The 9,833-nt window shown below is 34.4% G+C and overlaps 1 pseudogene; it reads left to right on the top strand.

Annotated features, from left to right (window-relative positions):
• Positions 1-2,653: 2,653 nt before the first annotated feature.
• LOC107881810 (putative F-box/FBD/LRR-repeat protein At3g59240) lies at positions 2,654-4,368 on the top strand (annotated as a pseudogene).
• Positions 4,369-9,833: the final 5,465 nt, after the last annotated feature.

Here is a 9,833-nt window from a genome sequence, read left to right on the forward strand (position 1 = left end):
AATCACTTTTAGCCCTTCTATAAGCACAAAATTGTTTAACAATTGATGGTTATTAATAATCTTGATTCTGAGATGTATAGCAGTTAGTTTAACTTTATTACTGTTTTTTCTTTTTGCTTATTGAGTGTAGGTTCTTGTCTTCTTTCTAATCCAGAATTTGTATTTATAAAAGAGGAATGCTAGCAACCTTCTCTCTAATCTTCTCTTTTGGACCTTCTCCCTTTTTTGCTTGACATTACACTTTAAACAATGTCATTAATATATTATACAAGCTAACTTTTGCTTTCCAAATTTACCTTTATTAAATGTATTCAATTTATCCAAAAAAATTTCACAAATTTCTTACCATCTTATTAATTTTTTTTTAAAGAAAATGTCAGCTTTTTTCAAAAAAGAGGAAATGTCCCTTTTTTTTAAAACACACAGGATTTTATTTTCCCTATCTAAACCCTTTGTGCTAAAAAAGAAAAAAAAAAAAAAGGGACATTTCCTCGTTTTTGAAAAAAGCTGACATTTTCTTTTTTTAAAAAAAATTAATAAGATGGTAAAAAAGTTATGAAATTTTTTTGGATAAATTGAATACATTTAATAAGGGTAAACTTGGAAAGCAAAAGTTAACTTGTATAATATAGTAATGACATTATTTTAAGCGTAAGGAGAATGACACATGTCAAGTAAAAAATAGAGAATGTACAAATGAGAAGATTAGAGAGAAGGTTGCTAGCATTTCCCTTGCTGGCTCTGTTCAAAGAAGGGTCCATGCCGTGCACCATAAGTATTCGTAAATTGTGTATTCATTGTAGTTACTTGACTTGACAGATGAACTTGTTCCGTCAATGGTCTCTCTTGTCAGGGCAATACCTAATGTTGAATATTTTGTACATAAAAAGACTATCCCATACGTACGGGACTGAATCAAGAGAAAGTATAAATCAACTTTGTGTTACGTATGGATCTCCCTCTAACACTCATTTCTTGTGGCAATTTCTGCAATCAGTTGCTTACATACATTATTGCCAACAAGTCGCACTACGACTTCGGGCGAGCTGTCATACTTTATTCATCATTTGGAATTCAAACATTTGGAAACCCATCATTATCGTCCACAAATATTTGGATCTCTTTCGTACTTTTTTCTTGCTTCTTTAGGAATCTTTTGAACTAATACGCCGAGAGTTTTCAGTATCTTTTAGATTATTATCATAATTCATATAGTTGATACCTAACTGAACAATGTATCCGGAATTCCATTCAAAGTTGTCTAATAATGACCATGCAAAATATCCTTTCACTTTAGCACCATTTCCGTACATACAGGGGAGAAAAAAAAAAGGAAAATTAAATGTATTGATGTCAATGTAATGTTTAAATAACCAAAATCTGAGACGACTATAACTTAGATGGCCTTGATTAATTACTTAAACATGCACTTACTTAATGGCTGCTTGAATAATAAAGGTGACGATAGTAGTAGTCAATTCTATTGGTATCATTAAGAGTCCTATTGTCTCTAGCAGCAAATCTCGATTGGTCATTACACCAGTTTGATGTCAAAAATGCATTCTTACATGGAGACTTGGAAGAATAAGTATATATGGACTTACCCTAGGATGTAATTTGGCTCATGACAAGAAAAATCATGTTTGCAAGCTCAGAAAGTCATTGTTTGGGTTAAAGCAATCTCTCAGGGCATGGTTTGGCAGATTTACTAAATCTATGAAGAATTTTGGATATATACAGAGTAATTCAAATCACACTGTAACGCCCCCAACACAATTTAATTAATTGTGAAATTACAATTTTGCCCTTTTGGGTAAGGTCACATTAGTCACTTTCCAATCCATGAGGATTTTTGGGATTTGATTGGCACCATTGCGTAGAGCTCACTCTCACGAGTTCGTAGACACATAGTGAGCCCAAATCGGAGTTTTAACGAAGAAGTTGCAGTTAACGAAAGTACAGGTGCACAACCATAACTTTTCTTTTTTGGATATTAAAAACAGATCTGCTCTCTCTCTCTCTCTCTCCCGACACTTTCTTTCTCAAGACAACCACGCGTTGCAAGGGGTGGGTGGCTGCGCGTGGGACACTAGGTGGCAACCCATTGTATTCAAAAACACTCATCACGTCGTCTTGAGTACGACGGTATGCTCAGATTTAGAATTGGTTACCGTTTGACTATTGAATGGATATTGATCCTATTATGCGATATCCGGGTTCGATAAGTTTGGTTGTCCGATCATGCAATTGACTTAGTTTCGACCGCTCGATCGAGACCAAACTTTCAGGACTTGTTTAGTAGACCTTGTTGGACCTATAAGAACTTCTAGACCGGAAATCGGTGGCCGTGGGCCCCACTGGCCTGGTTGACCAATATGTGAAGTTTGACCAATTGGTTGACCGTGAGTCTTCCGAGGTTGTTTCATGTTTAGAAAAGTGTTAGATTGGCCTTAGAAACTCCCCATTTGTCGTACACACACTTTGAGTCCCAGGAAAGTTAGGAGTTTGTTTTAAAGTGCTCGTTCGAGGTGTTTTTATTAAATTAGTCCTTGTGTCCCTGGAAAGACAATCCTTTCGTGTTCGTTGGTTTTGTCAGGACAAAGTCGTGTATTTATCAAATACAGATGAGGATACGGACTATAGCAATAGCGACATGACAACGTGCTTCTGTGAAGAGCATTTTCGAGTGATGTCATGGGTCCACAATGCAGTAAGGTGCAATGTGGAAGAGCTTGATCTTTACATCAGCCCTGGAAGTGAGATAGCACCGAAGTTTCCATCTCATGTCTTTCTTTGTGCATCCTTGACATCTCTGTCGTTGGACAGGGCTGTACTAGTCTTACCGTGCCCTCCACATTTTCCTCTAATCTCAAATACTTGGAGTTGACAAATGGTTTAGTAAAAGGCGGATTTTTCAAATGGATCTCATCATCTTGCTGCAAATGCATTGAGGACTTAGTTCTACAAGAAGTTGCTGCGAATAATATCACCATTGAAAGCTCGTCTTTGAAGACATTTTTTTTTGTGAATGATGATTCGTTTGACGTACTTAACATCTCATGTGAGAAACTTGAATCTTTAATTATGGAGTGGATAATCCAATCACCTAGCAAACATTCATTAAATATTTTTGCCCCAAGGTTCAAGTATTTCAGTTGGAAGGGGAATTTGATGAACCACCGAAATCTTGAAAATTTAGATATCTTAGAAGAAGCTGAAATTCTTATGATGCCTTAAGGAGATGAGTTTAAGAATGTATTTGAGGTTCTTTGCAGTTTAAGCAGGGCCAAAGTTCTTACCCTAAATGAAGAGACCGTTAAGGTAAATTGAACTGGAACCCTCATATTTCAGACTGAATTTTTTTTTTTTTGTCTTTGGCAAATAATTAAATTTCTTATGCAATTTGAACTAAATTTTCCTATTTCTTTGTGGTGTGGGGTGATATGTTTATCATGGATTCTGTAAAACTGTGTCAGTGCGATAATTTGTGTTGTCAGATGTTTTGTATGTTAATCTGTAATATTCATACTTTGAATACAATTATCAACTTCTTATCCACCGTCTGTACTTAATTGATGTATCAATGAGATTCTGTTTCTTAGGAAAACTGTCCCCTCTTGGTATAGTTTCCTGGCTCTGCCACTAAGTAAGGGCATTTCTTTTGCTTTGATAATGGTCTCACTAACAAGAGTGAAAATCATATTTGTGCTATGTTTTGTTGAAAAGAGTGAAAGGAAGTTGAGAAACATGATTTATAACTTTGCAGGCTCTGTTTCGGGGAGGATCCATGCCACCACCATTAAACAATGTTTGTTCTCTGGGTCTGCGGATTGGAAATGTTGTTGATGAGTTAGTCCCAGCTATGGTTTCTCTTTTTAGAGGAATGCCAAATTTGTGTAATGTGCTCATAAAAACAAAGCCACCTCTGGATGACCCTAAATCTAATGTAAGTTAACTCTGTGCTGCTACTTACTTCTATCTGTCTCTCTCTCCCACGCACTCACATGTTATCATTCTAGAATCAAACAGGGGCATACTCATCACGCTTTTAAAATAACGCAGTTTTCCTTTCTATTTATTTGGTTTTGACTTTTTTTGGGAATCTTCAATTGATTTGCTTGCCTTCTTTTCATTGCAGACATCTGGGTTTAATATGGGATATTGGAAGATGCAAAACCTCGCTTTTATTAATCAGCTTAAGGATGTTACCATAAAGCTTTCTGATGGGTCTAATGGAGTTGAGCTAGTAAGGTATATGCTCGAGTGTGCTCAGAATTTGGAGAAAATGCTCATAATTTGTTTCCCCAGAATTTGGATGACAATATGAGGAGGTTAGACGAAAGCAACCCGTGCCACAGTTCTGTTCAAGGAAAGTCGAGACTTCTTACTGTGAATGTTGATGGATCATTTGTGGGAATTATTTAGATCTGTAATGCTTCAGAGTTTAAGCAACGATGTTCATTGTGCACTGCTACATTATTGTATTCGTTGTACAGTATGAACAATTCAGAAGGCATTAGTTTTCTTAAGAATTTCTTTTGGATGTTACAGAGTTCGTTTTCTTGTCCACTTTCTTAAGAATTACTGCTTTCGTTTCGTTAGTTTTCTTAAGCATTAGAGGAGAGCATGAAGAAGAGTTGGTTGACAAATTTCGAAGTATTTAATAGGTAGTAAATCTGCATTTGCAACATGAAAAAAAGATATTAAACTTTAAAAAAATAATGATAATATAGTAGTAATGATATATAATCAGAATTTAAGCAACTACTATATCTGAAATATTCACTTATAGTGTGTGGAGTTCATCTAATAAAATAATATTTTATTTTATTTTTGAAAAAATGAAATTTAAAAGCTATTATCAACTGTGACCCATTACGTAACAAAATTAGCAAGAACCAATACACCCTCAAATTAACAAAATTAGGGTTTTTTGTGCTCTGCTTCGGGAGGGAGGAGACCTGGCAATTCATCACTTTCCAGACTCTGCGGGCCCAAGGGAGATGGGGGGCATCTATCCAATGCGGCTCAAATACCCTCTTGCTCATCCTAGTAAGCATAAGCTCGAATTATATACTGTGTTGTTGAGGATCAAGAACAATACTTGTCTTTATTTTGGTTCAGTTCAGTGTAGAAATTAATATAATTGATGAAGTAGCTATGGCTAGAGCAAGTTGTAAAGGTGAAGGAGGTTGTAGTGAGAGCAGTGAGAGTATGATAGAAATAGACAGACAGAGTAATCTCCCAGACCAAGTTTCCCATCACATTCTTTCCTTCCTTACTATCAAACACCTTGCCCCTTTTTGCTGTGTGTCCAAAAAATGCAGAGAATTGTCTCTGTCATCTCCGGCATTGGATTTTGATGAATTTACTACCGTGCGTGAGTCCTCGTGTGCTAAGCGGCATTGGTTATTGAATGGTTTGGATAGGTTCCTATTTCATCGCGGTAATAATAAGATACAGTGGTTTCGTGTTCATTGGCTTAGTCATGATGAGGAGGACAGTGAGGAAACACCGTGCTTCTGTATGGATGAGTATTTTTTTTTTTTGGTAAAATAGGGGGCAAAGCCCAAACCAAAAAGATTACACAGGAACTAATCTAGGTCTCAAGAGACCATTCTTATCATCATCAAAAATAGGCTGCAACTGATCAGGAGGAGAAGAGAGCTCATGATAACCCAAATCCTTATGATGACCCAGCTTAGCTAGGAAATCTGCAGCAAAATTGGTCTCCCTATAGACATGAAGAACGCAGCAATTCCACTGATTTTTCAAAAGCTCTTTGCACTTGGTAAGTAACACAGCCATAGGATGAGAGTCCACCCAATCTCCATGGATGAGTATTTTCGAATCATGTCATGGGTCCACAATGCTCTGAGGTGTAATTAATGTTGAAGTGCTTGATCTTGACTTCAATGATAATCAAGAGTGGACTACAAAGTTTCCATCTTCCGTCTTTCTGTGTGGAACTTTGAGGTCTCTTACGGTGGACATCAATTGTATGGTTATTAAGGCCCCGTCGTCCTCTTTTTCCTCCAATCTCACATTAAGAGACTAAACCACCTCTGAATGACCCTGAATCTAATGTAAGTTAATATCTATGTTATTACTTTCTTCCAGATCATATTCATCATAATTTTCCTGACCATGAATGTATGTATGTATAATCATTTCTAGAATCATGAGCATTTTCATCATGCTGTTCCAATAATGCAGTTCTTTATATTTGGTTTTGGTTTAGGTTTTTTGTGTTTTTTTTTTGTTTGGGAAAACCCCAACTGATTTGTTGCTTGTCTTCTTTCCTTTGCAGACATCTGGGTTTGACATGGAATATTGGAAGATGTAAAACCTTGATTTTTATCAGCTTAAGAAGCTTACCATAGAGTTTTACAATTATGACTTGAATGGAGTTGTGTTAGCAAAGTATATCTTCGAGCATGCACAGAATTAGGAGGAATTTGCTATGGAAAATGCTAAGCTTTCCATATTTTTATACTCCATTGTGTGACACATCTCTAATAGAGGTGAGACCCATTGTATTGGTGGGCTCCACCTCTATTAGAGAGGTGATACACAATGTGGTACAAAAATGTGGTAAACCTAGCATTACCCATTTGCTATATATCCCTATCAGTCATAAATTTTAATTTTCAGAGGAAGCTAAAGAAAAAGAAAAATGGTTTGGAATGCCACAGTTGTTTTTGTGGAAAATAAAAAATATAACAGAAAAGGCTCCTTTGATATTTTTGTAGAACTTTTTTTTTTTAATGCGGTTTGTAGAAGTTATTTGTGTGAATGCTTTTAGATTCTTGGGAGTAAAAAAAAATTTAACTTAGTAATTGCTTTATATTTCAAACAACACTTTAGATGAAGAATACTACCACCTCGCTTACTACTACACCCATAAATATTTGTTTGAAATTGTTGCTCTAGTTGGGAAAGAGATTACAAAATCACAATCTTACATTTTTGTTACAACAAGTAAGAAATAATCTTAGTCTCACATTCTTTCATAGTTAGTAAAATACTGAACGGGAAAAATATGAATGAAATACGTACGTGTTTTATTCGGCAATATTTTTGGCAAATTACAACTGATAAGTTCAGCCACTATATAATATTTTAAAATAATTTATTTAAATATTTTTAATATATATTATTTGTATTCAATAATATGCAAAACTTATGAGTATTGTGTGTATTATTGAAAATTTTGTAAAAAAACAAGTGTATTAAACATGAAAAATAAGTACGTACGTGTAAAATAAGAGTATTAAAAGTGAAAATCCTAAATTCTTTCTGGAAAAGTAAAAACTCAAAATGGGACAATAGAGACTCGGGTAATGACCTAATAGTAATGGGTAATGCTCTAAACTATTCTAATTCATAAAATAAAATAAAAATCGAGGAAAAACAATTTAACCAAAAAAAAAAATCAGTGTCTATGTAAAGAGTGTGGCCGATTGGCTATACTATTTATTAAAAAACTAAAACACAAAAACCCTAGTAACACTGGGCATCTATACTAATTTATTTTTGAAAAAAGTGTATAGCCGTGCGGCTGTACTATTTTGACAAACCCACCTACCAATTCGGCGCCACGTGTCAAAAAACATATATCCACTCGGCTATACTAGTTATAAAAAAGAAAAACTAAAAGAAAAGGACCACAGTAAGGCCGTGCGGCTATACTCATTTTTTATATATAAAAAATCCCAAGTATAGCCGCGCGACTATACTATTTTTTATATAATTTAAAAAAAACCTGCCTGGTGCTTACCTGGAGGTATGGCGCTACATGTCCAACCATGTATAGCCGTGTGGCTATACTATTTTTAATAATAAAAAAATTCATAGTGTAGCCTCGTGGCAATACTCTCTAAGTATATTGTATTTAAAAGGATTATAGCCTGTACGACTATACTATTTATTTTTAAAAAAAAAATTGAAAGGACTCTTCTAGTTGCATTAGCTTATACGTTAAAGATATTAATTTGCTAGTTTCAACATCTCCAAAGTAGATATTGAAGACAGAGAAATTTCATAGTAAATCAATTTGAGAGTTCAATTTTTTCTTCTTCTTTTTTTGTGAGAATGTTTGCCTTTGGTCTACCTTGTTCTCTTGAGTGTTACTAAATTCTGTTACTACACACATTATTTATTGTAGAGAATTGCATGCTGAGTTGGAGAGTTCGTGGTAATTTATTTGTTCATTCCAAACAACACTTCGTACATAAAAATACTACTACCTCGCATGCTACTATACTCATAAATCTTTGTTTGAAATTGTTGTTCTGGTTGGCAAAGAGATTGCAAAATCACCATCTTGCATTTTTGTTACAACAAGTAAGAAATAATCTTAGCCTTTCACATTCTTTCATAGTTAGTAAAACACGGAACGGGAAAAATATGAATAAAATACGTACGTGTTTTATTCAGCAATATTTTGGGAAATTACAACTGATAAGTTTGGCCACTATATAATATTTTAATATAATTTATTTAATTATATTATTTTTATTCAATAATATGCAAAACTTTTGTGTATAATACGTGAATTTTGTGTGCATTAGTGAAAAGTTTGTAAAAACAAGTGTATTAAACATGAAAAATACGTGTACAATTGTCACACCCTGGACCCGGGGGTGGTGCGTGAGAAAATAAAAGGTAAAATAAAATAAAAAGAAGCCAAAAACAAGGGTTTTAAAATAAACTTTTCTTATAAAAATCTTACAACTTTACAAGAAATAAATAAAGCTCTATCACTCTCATCTAAATCAGCCTCAACTGGTTTAGTTCTTGTCTTACCCACTAATTCATATGAAAAATTAAACAGGGTGATGGATGAGCAACCACCTCTCAGTAGGGACATGAAACCTTACCACAATAAATTGATATAACTAAATTAAGTGACATGTAATCATACTGCCAAATATCACATTAATAATAATAATGCATGAATGCTCTTCATCTACTCCCGTTAATTCATATAATTGGACAAGCAAACCTGCACGTCCCATACCATGCTTATACCACTTGGTCCCGAATACTTATTTATATGAATTAACACTCATCTCAATCATTATATAATTCCCCTTTTGTTAGTCATCTTGTCTAATTCTTTGTCACCAGTCCCGAATCATCCAATAAAAACCATGTGCACTGTAGGATCCCTGAGACTTGGTACTTGCCAAGAGTTAGACTTAACTACACAAAAGACTATTTCCATTACCTCTTTTCCATTATTTTCTCCACCCAACAACTTCAACTAATTTCCATGACATAATATAATTATGCATTTTACATATCCATATATCTCACAACAATGTAACATTTAAAACATTACCAATGTATATATATATATATAATGATGCCAACATTATTCAACCAGTCATGAACACATAAACATTCCAAGAAAAACATTCAATTGTAACAAGAATATTAATCAAATAATCATATCACGCATAATATAGTACTCACGAAATTTAATTAAATCAATCTTTGTAAAGGCTCCCCAAGAAATCCCTACCTTGTTTCCAAAGCTAGCTCCAAGTTAAGAAAACACAATCTACGACCTCTAACTCCTCTCCAAGAATAATATTATTACCACTCTCTCTTTCTCTTTCTCTTTCTCTCCCTCCCTGTGTGCAACCTCTAATATTACACAAGGTTGTTATCTAGTGTTTTCAACAACAATAGAGGGGCCTATTTATACTTAGAGAATGTCGGTTATTACAAGTGCTAAGAATTGGCAACAACTATGGATAAGTTTAAACCAAAAGGAGAACTTGCCTACTTATTCTGCAAGGAAGAATATCTACTCTATTTAACGT

This window comes from Prunus mume, linkage group LG8 (genome assembly GCF_029339155.1).
Source record: "Prunus mume cultivar Tortuosa linkage group LG8, ASM2933915v1, whole genome shotgun sequence".
Taxonomy (NCBI): domain Eukaryota; kingdom Viridiplantae; phylum Streptophyta; class Magnoliopsida; order Rosales; family Rosaceae; genus Prunus; species Prunus mume.